Below are 14,148 nucleotides of genomic sequence, written 5' to 3'. Positions count from 1 at the left end.
GGCCTCAGGCTGCAGGACTGCATTCCCTCTCTGATCTGCAGCCCCAGGAACAGGATCAGAGATTGTGTGGTGTGGCCCTGCATCCGTAACCACCGGAGGCTGAGCTGCCGACACTGACATCCCCATTGAGGGCAATGGCCCGGCTGCAGGTGGGTCGGACAGAGGAGATTCTCTCCCAAGAACACTCACCTGCGACTGCACATAGGTGTCATCCTCCGAGTCTACACCTGAATACTGCTCGGGGGAGGAACCCCCAGAGACACCCCTCGACAGCACGACCTGCAGCACTTGTGGGTTTTCACCCACAAACACACCACGTCCCTCACTTGTGGAAGGTCGGCCCGGGTTGCCCTCCTGGGACGGCTCAACCACCACATCCCCAGCATCAACAAGTGCTTCGTAACCTGCAAAGACATGAAAGAGAAAAATGGAAACAGGCATTAGCACCATGGCATGCAACAAGGGCTGATGAACAACAGAGGCAGTAGTTCTACGACACATGTCCCACATGACTGGGAGACCTCCTATGCATTCACCATCACTGGGTCTGTAGGGGAGGCTCAGGGCATACAATGTACAGATTGGAGAGCAACGCCTGCTCACCAAGCTGCCTAGCACTGCCATCACACATTGGCCGGTGATTGCCATGTCAAAGGCACATGCCATCACACACATGGCATGTGACATAGCCACCAAGTGAAGAGGGAGAGGAGGGCAACTTTTTAGGATTTCTACCACTCTGGTCCTGACATTGCATCATCACATCAATAAGTTGACATGTTGTACATGGATCTGCTAGTCCAAATTGGCCACAATGCACAGTGCCTTGTCTACATCAACAAAATGCAGTAAACAATGAGATTCCACCTCCCCATCACCTGTAAAGGAATCATATAGCATTCGTGAAGCACCGGTCCAGAAATGTATGAAGGTACAGCGGAGCACTGAGGGGTGGTGGGGCAGTAGGGGATGCCAGTCAACAATCCTACTGGTGCTGGTGTCATTCATGTCACGCAAGTGCAGGGGTGGGTGGCACAATGATGTGCAAGGGGAAGTGGCGGCTGGAAGTGCTGTACAAGGTAAGTAGGACTTAACGTCAAGGGCAGATGGTGTTAGGCGCAGACAAGTGCTGGGGGGGGTGGCCTATAGGGGTACAGAGACAATCATGCAGTGCTGTGGGCTCGGAGGGGACAGGGGAGGTACACACTGCATCTGGCTCGGCAAGGTCCTTGCAGATTTCTATCTGTCCTGCAGAGTTGTCACATGCCGCAGATATGTGCCCTTGGATTGGGGATCTCATCTTGGTGAGAAGGGTGAGGCGCTATTGCCTTTGGAGCATGTGGCAGGCCAGTTTGCCAGAGGATGAGCATGATGCAGGACATTCCCTCTCTGCCACCCGGCACCTGTGGTCTGGGTTCACATGATCCGAGTCATGCCAGGACTCTGCATTGGCATGGGGCTTCAGATAGGTGGTCATGACCGTGGCAAAGACATCCAGTGTACCTGACATAGAGTGGAGCATGGAGTGGGCCCTGTCAGGATGGGAGTGAGCCTAAGGGGGAGCTGGATGGGGGGGAGATTTTGGCAGCATGAGCCTCGACTGACACACACTTCATGGGTTGGAATACCAAGAAGGTGTGTGACATTGGTGAGGGTGGCTTTGCCTGTGGTGTGGTGAGGGTGAGCTGGGAGGAGAGGAGAATGTGATCACTCCAGGAGAGAGGAAAGTCAGATGAGATCAGAGCATCAAGAGTGTGCCCTGCAGAATGAGTAGGGACAGACGGGAGTCTAGAGGGTGAGAGGGAGTTGCTGAGGTCACAGAAAGGTCACGTGGGGGGGTCAACAAGCATGCAGGTGGATGCGTACAGCAACAAGGAAGAGGATTTCTGTGTCTGGGGACATGAGTGAGGAGGAGAGGTGAGGACACTCAGAAAGGAAGTAGTACATTTGACCAGTTTTCCCAGACACAGTACGCACAGTTTGTGAATGTCAAGGTGTGGTAGAGAGAGACGTCACACAAGCCATTCCAGAGTGGAGTAGGTCTAAGTAGGAGTGACAGTGGCAGGAATACCCTCAGGGAAGCCAAGGGCACACCCCCCCTGCACAGTAGTGGCGGGCAAAGGAGAGGGTCTCCTGAACATCAGGTAGGAGTGTGTGAAGGATGCAGACAGAGCTGGCCGTCAGACATGTTTCCATGAGACCAAGGATGTCAAGGTGCATAACCTCATGTAAGTGACAGATATCGGAGGAATGCCTGATGCAGCCGCAGTGAAAGGAGTGTAATTGTGGAGGAGGTTGACAGCCTTGGAGGACTTACGGGGAGTGCTAGAGATCAGAGGTGCAGCATGTGTAGGAGTTGGAGTGGGAGGCGGAGAAGGATCATGGGAGGGTGCAGGGAGGCAGTGCAGGATTGATGAGGAGAGAGGAGGGGGGACAGCAGGAGAGGTAAGGAAGTTGATGAGATGTGGCTAGCATTTCTCAAGGAGAATGTGGTTGGCGTAAGGGCCTTGGACTGAGATGCTCCCATTACCATGCACATCAATTGTGGCCTCTGAGGGTTGGAAGGAGGCCAGGAGTACACCCCAACGGGTCCCACCATTGATGGTGGAAGAGGAGCAAGGAGAGAGGACAGGGACCATGTGAAGGGTCTATGGGACAGGCACAGGCATGTATGAGCAGATGTCAGTGAGAGTTGGCTTTGAGTAGGCTCAGATGCACTTGTCAGCAATAGGGTGGGTCGCATTGGAGGGCAGGGTGCCCTCATTTGACTGTTAGCAAGCAGGTGTCGTGAGTAGGGCACGATGGTCTGAACTGTAGAAGTCAGGGAAGATAGACCATGAAGAGCAGCATGGAGTGTGAGGGAATGGGGCTCGAAACCAGACGGTACCAAAGCACACAGGTAGGAGGTGGATGTCAAGGCAACATCCACAGTATGACAGCATGTTGGTAGGCATTTATATACAGAGGACGCATTAGCATGTGGTATCATTGCATGTCAGGCATGTGAAGATGAAACTTGATTGGCTGGGGGAAAGTATAGGAATGGTATGTAAGACATCAGATGAATAGACAGGGGAGTATGAGCAACAATGTAGTGACAAAATGACAATTCAAGGGCAACTTCCTTGGTGTAGGGCCATATGTGCACTGTTGCCAGTTGGGATAGTGCTGTGGGCAGATGGTGTTGCACTGAACATACTGGATGAGGCACATGGGTGCCACTAGCTACTCTGCCACACACCCCCTTGACAGGCACCCAACATGAATGCTTCACACACACACCATGCACATGGATAATACACACATGCATGTGCACTCACCGGATGATGCCTCGTAATCAGGGAGATCTCCCACACCTTGGAGTTGTCCCTCGGTGACGTAGGATCCAGCTACGGACTCGTGTGGTGTGAGTTCTATTTCCTGTGCTGGGGACCCACCTCCAGTCACCAAGGTTGCGGCATGACTTGAGGCCATCTTATCCTTTGCCCTGCGCTTAAGGTCATTCCAGCGCTTCTGGCAATCACTAGCTGTGCGCCTCACTACTCCAAGGGCACTTATTCTGTCAGCAATGGTCTGCCAGTGTGCCTGGCGTCTGGCATGTGTGGTCTTGGACCCTGCAACGATGACCATTTCCCTATCATGATCTGACACATACTGAACAAGTGCATTCAGTTCGGCGTCTGTGAAGCTTGGCTTCCTTGATGGGCCGGACTGTGCAGCCGTGCCTGGGGAATCAGCCTGTGCCGGACGTGCACTCTTCCTCTTGCGCTTGGAAGGGGGTGGGGATCCAGAGTGTCCTACGCCGCTGTGGACACTAGGGGCAGGAGCCGTGGTGGACTCAGTACTGGGTGTGTGGGATTGCACACTCAGCATGGGAGTAGGTGCAGGCATTGGGGGTAGTGGGATGGGGTCAGGCCTGATCTGAGGTGCATGAACTAGGACCGACACAGTCTTGGCAGGGTGTATGAGAGGTGGGGTGGATGGAGCCACACCCTGGCTACGGGGGCCAGCAGATGACCTATCTGGCATAGATGCGCGTGCCCTGATGACACCAATGTGCACCGGTGCACGTGCAGTGGACCTGCTGACCTGGATGTCAGCGACGGGATCACCCTCGGACAGGTCTGCTGCCACAATGGGCTGGTCCAACAAGGGCTGATCAGGGTTGGTATCAGCCACATGACCCTCAACTGGGGGGGGGGGCATGGGTGTCCCTGACTGGTCCTCCAGACTGGGGGGGACAGGGGCACCCTGCAAGTCACAACCACGTCCCCTAGTGGATCCTCCACGGCCACCACGTGTGGCTCGGCCACCTTTGCCACCCTTACGGCTTGCACACCTCCCAACCATGGCACTGATGTTATTGTGCGTATGGGAGTCGGTGTGCACAATTGTCCTGGGCAATTGGGTGTCAAAGGGGTTGGGTACCAGATGGTATTCGTACCCTAGTGCAGTGGCAAGGCTATATGACACCCCTGGGGAAAGATGACGGGTCACGCAACGCACAGGCACCCCAGAAAAGTTAAGGAACGTGCACAATACCCCTCCTAGACCACGTGTGCTGATGGAAAACCCTGCACTACGCTGTGGCATCCAGTAACACAATGAACGTATGCGTGTCACACGCAGCCTAGAATGACCTCTGAAGGGGTAGGCTACACACGGGGCAAGCACAGAAGTTAGATACGTGCGTGACTCACTGTCTGCCAGGTAAAAGAGCGTGAAAAATGAGCGCGTTTGGTTGGCAACACCCCCGCCAAAAGAAGATGTGTACGCTGTCTGAGGAGACAGGACAACAGTAGAAGGGGACACTGTTTGAGGGAACAGGCCCAGGTAAACCAGTACAAGAGGAAAAAGAGAAAAAGCTGTCAGAGGTAACAGGGAGTACGAACTGGAAACGCCGTGAAGTAAATTGCGTGTGAAACGACAAGAAGTACAGAATTCACCCACTCGCTCTCCACGAAAAGCACGTACAAGGAAATGGTGTTCAACACTACCTTATATACAGGCCCACACGTACAGCGTCACTTACGGCGTGTACGTGCTTGGCCCATGTTCACCAATCACACGCTTTGTCACTTCTGCGTGTGGATCCTTTTTCACCAATCACACGCTTTGACACTCCTGCGTGTAGCTCACTTTTCACCAATCACACGCTTTGTCACTCCTGCGTGTAGATCCATTTTCACCAATCACACGCTTTGTCACTCCTGCGTGTAGATCCATTTTCACCAATCACACGCTTTGACACTGCACGTGCAGGTAACTATAGACGCACATATGCTGGTGACGGGTTTTCGCGCGATTCGCTGAGTGTGGGGTTTTCACGTGCAGATTCACTCCCTATCAGGCTGTCCACGCGTTCAAACACGAAAGACCACGCTCCTGGCCAGGAGGCAAAATTACAGTCCCCCAGAGCCCTGAGCACGCTCCCACCTGCCATCTGCTGCTGCCTGACTGCCTGCTGGCCACGTGCCCCACAGTGCTGGTGGGTGGGGGGGGTGGGAGACATGGGTGGGGGCCTGGTGGAGGGTGCCCCTGGTGGATGGGGGGTGGGGGTGGTGGGAGACATGGGTGGGGGCCTGGTGGAGGGTGCCCCTGGTGGATGGGGGTGCAGGGGGACATGATCAGGTGTGCAGGGTAGTCCCCTGTTTTGTGGGCTGCCTGCAGGGGCCGTGGAGGGTGTACAGGGTACACCTGTGAGGGCCCACCCAGCCTAATCGCGTGTGTAACTTCCCACGCACCCCTGTAATACACGTACCAAGCCAATTCGCGTGTGAGAATTCCCACGCACCCCTGAAATACACGTACCCTGCTGAAGTCGCGTGTAAAACTTCCCGCGCACCCCTGTAATACACGCGCCCAGCCTATTCGCGTGTGGAAATTCCCGCGCACCCCTGAAATACACGCGCACAGGCTATTCGCGTGTGATAATTCCCGCGCACCCCTGAAATACACGCGCCCAGGCTATTCGCGTGTGGAAATTCCCGCGCACCCCTGAAATACACGCGCCCAGGCTATTCGCGTGTGGAACTTCCCGCGCACCCCTGAAATACAAGTACCCTGCTGTAATCGCGTGTGGGACTTCCCGCGCACCCCTGAAATACACGCGGACAGGCTATTCGCGTGTGGAACTTCCCGCGCACCCCTGAAATACACGTACCCTGCTGTAATCGCGTGTGGGACTTCCCGCGCACCCCTGAAATACACGCGCCCAGGCTATTCGCGTGTGGGACTTCCCACGCACCCCTGAAATACACGCGGCCAGGCTATTCGCGTGTGGAACTTCCCGCGCACCCCTGAAATGGACGTAGCCTGGGATTTGACGTGTGAAACTTCCCGCGCACCCTTGAAAATCGCATGGGCCGCTTGCCGTGATGGTCCAGTGTTAGCGCAGCCCCTTGCGCTGGTTTGTGATTTTTATGAGATTTCCCAGCGCAAGGGGCGTTCCTGGGGGCGTAACTGGCGCTGCAGCGAGTCGCTGCGCCACTGTGCGCCACGGCTGCCTGGGGAAGCTAAAATCCATGAATACGCTGTGCGCCGGATTCGGTTTTGGCGCACGCGGCTGGCGCAGACTATCGCAGGCGCACGCTGTGCGCCAGCCGCGTGCGCTACTTGTGCGCTGGATTCTATGAATTACCCTGTAAGGGTCTCCTAGCAGCTATCCTTGGGGAAAAGGCTGATTACAGTTGGACTAGAGCAGGATACTCAAGTGTCAAAGCACAGAACACAGCTCATGACGGAGCACTGTATAATAATTGTAGGGTGGCAGTTTGGAAAGTACTTGGAGTGCAATATCCTGATAGTTCAGATATGGGTGCAATAATGACGCCATAAAATGAACGAGGACGAAGATCCGCTCTCTTATATTCAAAGTTTTCTAGAGCGTCAGGCTTTGGAAACTCGTGGGCCGTGGGGGAAAGCTATACCAGTATTTGACCACATTCTATGTCAGGGGTTGCCAGAGCATGTTCACAGGCAGCTCAAGAAATTAGTGGGTATGGAAGCAAAGCCTTGGGTAGAAATACAGCTGACCATTGCACATCATTGCTGATTAATGCAAGAGAAAAATAAGAAGAAGGAAGAGGCTAAAGAACATGAGGAAGCTAAATTAGTTCAGAAGAAACAGTCAAAGTACGGTATAGAAGGAGCGGTACTGACAAGCAGAGAGGGGGTGGGAACGCAGCAGACAGCGGGTATGCAACAGCCGAATAATCAATGCGAGTCAGATCAAGGAGGGGATGGGTCCATGCTGAGAGGCAGGGGAACTGCTTTCAGGGGAAGAGGAGGCTTTCAGAATAACCAAGGTTGGTCTCAGAATATGCAGAATGATAATCAAAACATGCAGGGAGGGCAGATCAGAAAAACTCCCTCCTGTATGTTGGACACGTGGAAAGACAGGGCACATTGCACGAACATGTGGGAGTCAATGGTATGTACCCAATGGGCATTTCTCAAGAGGAGGGACAGCTTATTCTCCAGCATATAGCTCACAAAATAGTGATGGGTTCAGCCAAGATCAGAGAGTGTATCAGGCGCAAGCGCTGCAAATGCAACAGGCTTTACAACCACAGCAAGCACCATTGAATCATCCGCAAGGGCAGTTACAGCATGCACCCATGCAGATACAGCAGATTACAAACACAGGACAGCTATAGATTGACTCCTAGAGTAGGGGGCGTCACTGTCATTGGAGTAAGTAATTTTACAGGTATGGGAATAAGAATGTATCCACAATTGTACAACTCATAGGGCGACTTGATGTGTTCAGTACTATCGGTGACACCCAATCCTCAAGAGGAACCAAGGGTTGATGTTTCTATAGGAGGCAAATCCTTTTCTTTTTTTAGTAGACACTGGGGCAACTCTCTCATGTATACGAGAGGCAACATTTTCGTTGTCAGGAAATGCCATGAATGCTCAAGGCTTCTCTGGAGCCACAAGTAAGTAGGGTTCCTTTTACTGAGAAATTGACAGTCTCCATAGGAGAATGTGATATGTCTGTCCCATTATTTTATTCGAGACAGACACCAGTTAACATTCTGGGGCAAGATTTAATGACGAAGTTAGATAAGACAATTTCTTTTACTGACGAAAGCATAGTGTGTTCCATGCCAGGAATACATTTAAATGTGGGTGAATTTATCATGGCATTTACAGGACAAATAGCACTGCGAGGAACGCATTAGAGCCAGAAGTCTTTCACTAGAGGGTACACCTTTTACCCGGTTAAGTGGGCAAGGTTAAGAGGATACCTAATGAATTCCTGTTCAGGCCACAGGTACCCATGGACGAAGAGGGGGGACAGATTATTCCCTTAGAATTGCAAGCAGCTATAGTACAAGGGGAATTGGCCATGCTCGAAGGAACCAATGACGAGGGCAGGCCATGGAGAACAGTAATTGCAATTGGGGAAGGGTATAGATTGACTGATCAGGGGGTATGGACCAAGGCCGTTAAGCCAGCGGTGCGGGCTGCACTACCAATCACCACAACGTGGTGTGTCAATTCTATGTTATTTGATCAAAAGAAATAGCCAGTTTTCATCAAATTGTTGCAAAGTATGGCTACTTATTCTTAGCTTAATATATAACATTTAGCGATTGTACATCTTAGTGAAAGCAGATGTGCAGGGTGAGCTCAAATAATGGCCAATGCATTTCGGAAAATGAATTCCTTCGTCAGGGCCAGCTCTTACTCAAAGTACTATGATTCGATTGTCAAAAATAAACCAACAAGCAAATCTGTTACCCACAATTAATTACGTGTAAACATAGCAATAGTTGAGAAAAAAGCATCATTCATCAAGTTAATTCATAAACAAATGCATGGAGAAGCAGGTCAACAGAGCAGTCAGCAAGTCCATTATCGTGGTTACAGTGTTCCAATATGCCGGGAGTAAGTCCCCGTTTTCAACGAGTATACATGTTCCAAATCGGTGACCAAAGATACAAACAATTATATTCGTGTAAAGACATAAACACGTGTCCAGACCATGATCGATAGTGTGTATGTGAGACATAAATATGTATAAACATTGTATCGCATGGAGAAAAGAAACAATACATACGGGCAAAGCCGTAACGTTTGTCTTGTTAGATATTGTCAAATCCCAATGATGATGAAGTATCAAGGCGAATAGAAAAGATAGCAAAAGAGACAAAGAATGAACAATGGGCTACTTCTTTCTCTGTGGTTTAGTGAAGTCGTATAGATAACTATACACTAACCTTGCCGTAAAACACAGCATAAATGCAAATCTTGAAGTAGTCGTCTGCGCGATGCTCACCACATGCAGTCTCTGTCTGAAAGAGACATGCACCATGGTGTTTAACTCCTTGATACATGTTAAGCTAGCAGAGCCTAAGTGTATCCAAATGCTAATGTACAGATTCCAGAAAGAGAAAGTATCTTACCCAGCAACGACAGGCGAGTGACTCTGAGGTGGGCGCCACAGGAGCGCGCCCTGCGCGTACCTGATACTTATACTTGTTTACCTTCTGTTGCTAAGGAAACATCAGAAAGCTGTAGTAAATGCGGCAGCCATAGTGAAGAGGCTGCTAATGGGCAGTATAGTATTATGTTAGAACGTAATGGAGTGCGCTATTAGCTTCAATGTTGTAGTACACCTACTCAAACCGAAAAAATATATATTAAAAATGTTCAATCGGTAATATCAACAGCTCGAAATAAGGCGCTACTCAATTTGCTCATGTGATGTAAAAACCGATACTTAGCTGATTGGGAACGGTAGAGAAGTGCTAAAACCAGGTAAGTGGGGCCGGTAATAGACAGAAGATGTCTTCCGCTCAAACTCAATAGTAACCTCAAGTTGAGGTGAAAACGAGAGGGAGCAAACCGAACGGCAGAAGTTCTAGATGTTGATCAGTGAATACACTCAGAAAAACTCAACTGAAAAAGAGAAAATGAAACAAATTGAAATTACCTAAAAAGAGGAAAGGAGTGAGAATGAGACAAAATTGGAAACTCATCACAATTACCTAGAATAGAAGATAAGTAAAAAATAAAATAAAATTGAAAACAAAAGACGGACAGGACAGATCATGTAAGATATATGTGAGATTCTTTACACACAACGTTGGTTTATACAGATCATCACAAACGTGAGTAGAAAGAAATACATTGAGGTTAAGGTTGATCTTCGGTGTGGTCACTGTGTTGCTGAACTTTCTGAAACATGTTGCAAACTCAATCGTGATAATTCATGATGTAACCACTCATCCATCAAAGGAAACAGCTGAGGTCAAGTTCCTCGTTCATCCCATTCGGTGATAGTGAATCGAGCTTGTCAATCCAATAAGCTTCTTTCTGTGCTCGCCATTGTTTAATGTCCCGAGATTGGCTTTTCTGAGGCATTACTTCAAGTACCAAAAATCTCAGTTGTCTCACCGTATGTCCATTATCGTTAAAATGCCTAGCAACGGCTGACATTCTGTTCTTGTTTCTGATGTTAGACTTATGTTCATTAATTCTAATGCGGATCTTACGTGAGGTCTCTCCAACCTAGCATTTCCCGCAGGGACATCTGATTGCATAAATTACATTCTCTGAAAGACATGTAGCATGTTGTCTCAACGTGAGTTAGTTTTTTGCCTGTTTGTGATTGACTGATGTCACTGATGAGGATATGTTCAGAGAAGATCCGTCAGATGATGAAGTGGTGTTCAAAATGAGCATTACTTATTGGATTAGGATAGAAAGAAGGGAAATCCCACAGTGAATGGCGATGGTGCGGCAGCGCCCAGCATTTTTTGATGAGGATATGGAAAAAGAACTACAGGCCCTGATGATGTAGGCCTATTGAGGGGGGTGGGAGAAGTGAAGATTAAGCTGGCACAAGGAGCAATTTTGCCTTGAGTAAGGCAATACCCGATGTCTCGAGAGGCAGATGAGGAGAATTTTAAGACTATGGGCCTCATTACGAGGTTGGAGGTAAGGGGTTACCGGCACCAGTAAGGATACTGGTGCCGGTAACCCCTTACCTCTGTATTCTGAGGTCCCTTAGCGGGTCCCACTAGGCCAGCTGGTTTTACTAGCCGCCCTTAGCGGGAGCCGCTAATGGCCCATGGAGCTAATAACGGGCTCGCTATTTGCAGGCCTGTTATTAGCTCCTTCCCCATTCCCATTGAGCCCTATAGGGGCTCAATGGGAATGGGGAATGGTTTTCAGAATAGAGAATTACCGGGTCCTCTAAGGTTGGAATTACCCGGTAAGTCCCTATTCCGACAACCCAGACCCAGAATGTGGTAAGGGGTAGCCATGGTGCTAATAGCACCATGGCTACCTCCAACCTCGTAATGAGGCCCTATATCAGCTATGATGGAACAAGGTATTCTGGTGATGTCAGAGTCACCATGTAATACTGCAGTGTATCCGGTGAAGAAATTGAAAGGAGGGTCATGGCGTTTAATCCAGGCCAATTAACCAGACTGTAGAAGCAGAGTTCCTTCTAGTTCCTAATTCTGTGACAATTCTATGCAGTATTCCCCCAGAAGCACGATATTTCATGGTGATTGACTTGAAAAATGCGTTTTTCTCAAATCCTGTTGCATAAGGATTCCCAAGACCTTACGTCATTTATGTTTCATCAGACTAAGTTGAAAAGCACACGTTTGCCCCAAGGGTATTGTGAGTCTCTATTGATCTTTAATAGGGTCCTGCAGATGTACCTAAGCAATGTTGATTTGCTGAATGTTGTGCTGCAGTACGTAGATGACATTTTAATTTGTAGCATAACAGAAGAAGAGTGCAGACGAGACTCGATTCGTTTGATGACTATCCTTGCAGACAAAAGATATAAAGTGGACAAAGAAAAATTGCAATACTGTCAGGAAGAAGTGCTGTACATAGGCCAGTTAATTTCACATGAAGGGAAGAAAGTTACACCTGAAAGGGTTGAGGCAATTATGAAAACGCCAAAACTGAACACGATAAAGCAAATGCAGCAGTTTCTAGGACTGTCCCATTATGTTAGAGCATGAGTATTTGATTGTAGTGCGTATGCAAGACCCCTTTTGCAGGCTTCGAAGAAAACACAAGTAAATAAAGAAAGAGTTGAATAGACTGAGAAAATGGCAGAAGGATTTGAAGAGCTGAAAAGAGCAATTTGTACAGCTCCAGTATTAGGAATTCCCATTTATTCGGAGGAATTCTTCCTGTTTTCACACACGAATGGAACAGTTATGACACTGGTGTTAACACAGAGAACCACGCTTGGGTATAAACCCCTGGCGTATTATAGTGGGTTTCTAGATCCAGTCATGAGAGTGTATTTCCTGTGTGAAAAATCGCTGTCAGCAGCTGTGTTCGCTATTGAGAAGTCTACAAGCATAGTGATGGGGTGTTCTATGACTTTATTTGTTGAGCATGCCTTGTTTGCTGTTTTGGAGAAACCTAAGGGTACACTAATGTCTCAGAGAGTTTATGCTTATGAAGTGGTTATATCGAATCCAGCGATCAAAATGGTGAAATGTAAAATAGTGAATCCTGTCACGTTTTTAGCCGAACCACTGGCAGCGGATGAGCAAGTGCATGATTGCTCTAATTATGAGGAATTCTATGATGAAATCCTGAGGGTCAAGGAGAATGCTCTAGCGGGGGAAGGTTCTCTTTAATGGCGGTTCTTCGAAAATGTATCAAACTGATGGTGAAAGGAATTCAGGTGTTGCCGTAGTAAAGCACAAAGATAATGGGGAATTCAAAGTAATGACGAGTGCAAGACTACCGTCTCACTTTTCGGCACAGGCGTCAGAATTAGTGGCGCTCATTGTCGCGCTTGAAAAACATGCAGAGCAGGAAGTGATGGTGTACAGTGATTCTGCCTATGTGACGTCAACCGTGCACGCAGTGTTAACTCGTTGGAAGAGGAGGGGCTACCTCTGAGCAGACAGCACTCCAGTGCAATACGCTGCATCATTGGACAGACTCATTAAGGCACTACAACTCCCAAAAGCCATCGCAATAGTTAAATGTGCAGCACCTACTAAGAGAACTGATTTTATTTCATAGGGTAACCAAGCAGTAGACAAAGAGGCCAAAATAATGGCATATTCACCTGATATTAGGAGCTTCGATACTCCAGATGTGAAGGAAAACATTGTTGCAATTATGATTGTAAACAAAGGTTTTAACCATTTGTCTAGAGCGCAGCTAATGGAAGTTTAAGGCTGTGCTCCACAGGAAGAGAAAGAACTGTGGACGTACAGGGGGTGTTCTTTATCTCCCTCTGAAGCATTGTGGTGGCAATACATCACTGGAAAGCTGGTGATGCCTGTAGCCTTATTAAGGGTGGCGTTAGAACAGCTACACTACCCTGCGCATGTAACTAGGAAGATCCGTTCAGCATCGATTGCAGAGGACTGGTTTGTATCGAACCGGTTAGAACATGTTGCTTTTTATGTAGTAAATTGCATAGTATGTCAAAAGTTCCTGCTGGGCACACACTGCGAAACAATCAGGGGAGTGATTCCTAGACCAAATGGTCCTTTTCAGCATTTACATATCGATTATGTGATTTACTGCAAATATGTAACAGATACAGGTATATGATACTGTGCCCCTTTTCGAGATGGATTGAAGCAGTGTCCATGCACACATCCTGAGGCCACCTGCGCTGTGTAGTTTTTAGTCCAGGAAGTATTCCCTAGATAGGGAGTATATTAGGTGTTGAGGTCCGACAATGGTCCCATTTTGTAAATGAGGTGCTCGAACAGATCAGTCTTCTACTCAGTGTTAAACATAAGTTTCTTCTGCTTATCACCTGCAAGCGAACGGAATATGTGAGAGACTCAACGGTCTTCTCAAAGAAAGGATAGACAAGCTCAAACTGACACTGAAAAGGGGGTGGTGGCACTGCCTGCCCCTTGCATTATATGCATTAAGGCATCAGCCCGGGTCAGACCACCACCTCATGCCCCATGAGTTAGTTACAGGGAGGCGGATGAGAACTCCTCTGACTCCTCCATCGAGGAATAGAAGTGATGCCCAGACAACTGCAGAATTGTTTGGAACTGAGTTACATGCATATTTAACATGTATGACCGATAGTATCTCTGTAATTTCAGATCAACTCAAGTGGAAGGGGTGTCGGTCTCAGGACATAGATGAAGACCATTCAACAACCAGACC

Source organism: Ambystoma mexicanum, chromosome 8 (assembly GCF_040938575.1).
Source record: "Ambystoma mexicanum isolate Mex_15411 chromosome 8, UKY_AmexF1_1, whole genome shotgun sequence".
Taxonomy (NCBI): Eukaryota; Metazoa; Chordata; class Amphibia; order Caudata; family Ambystomatidae; genus Ambystoma; species Ambystoma mexicanum.
Note: the sequence above shows the minus strand (reverse complement) of the source record.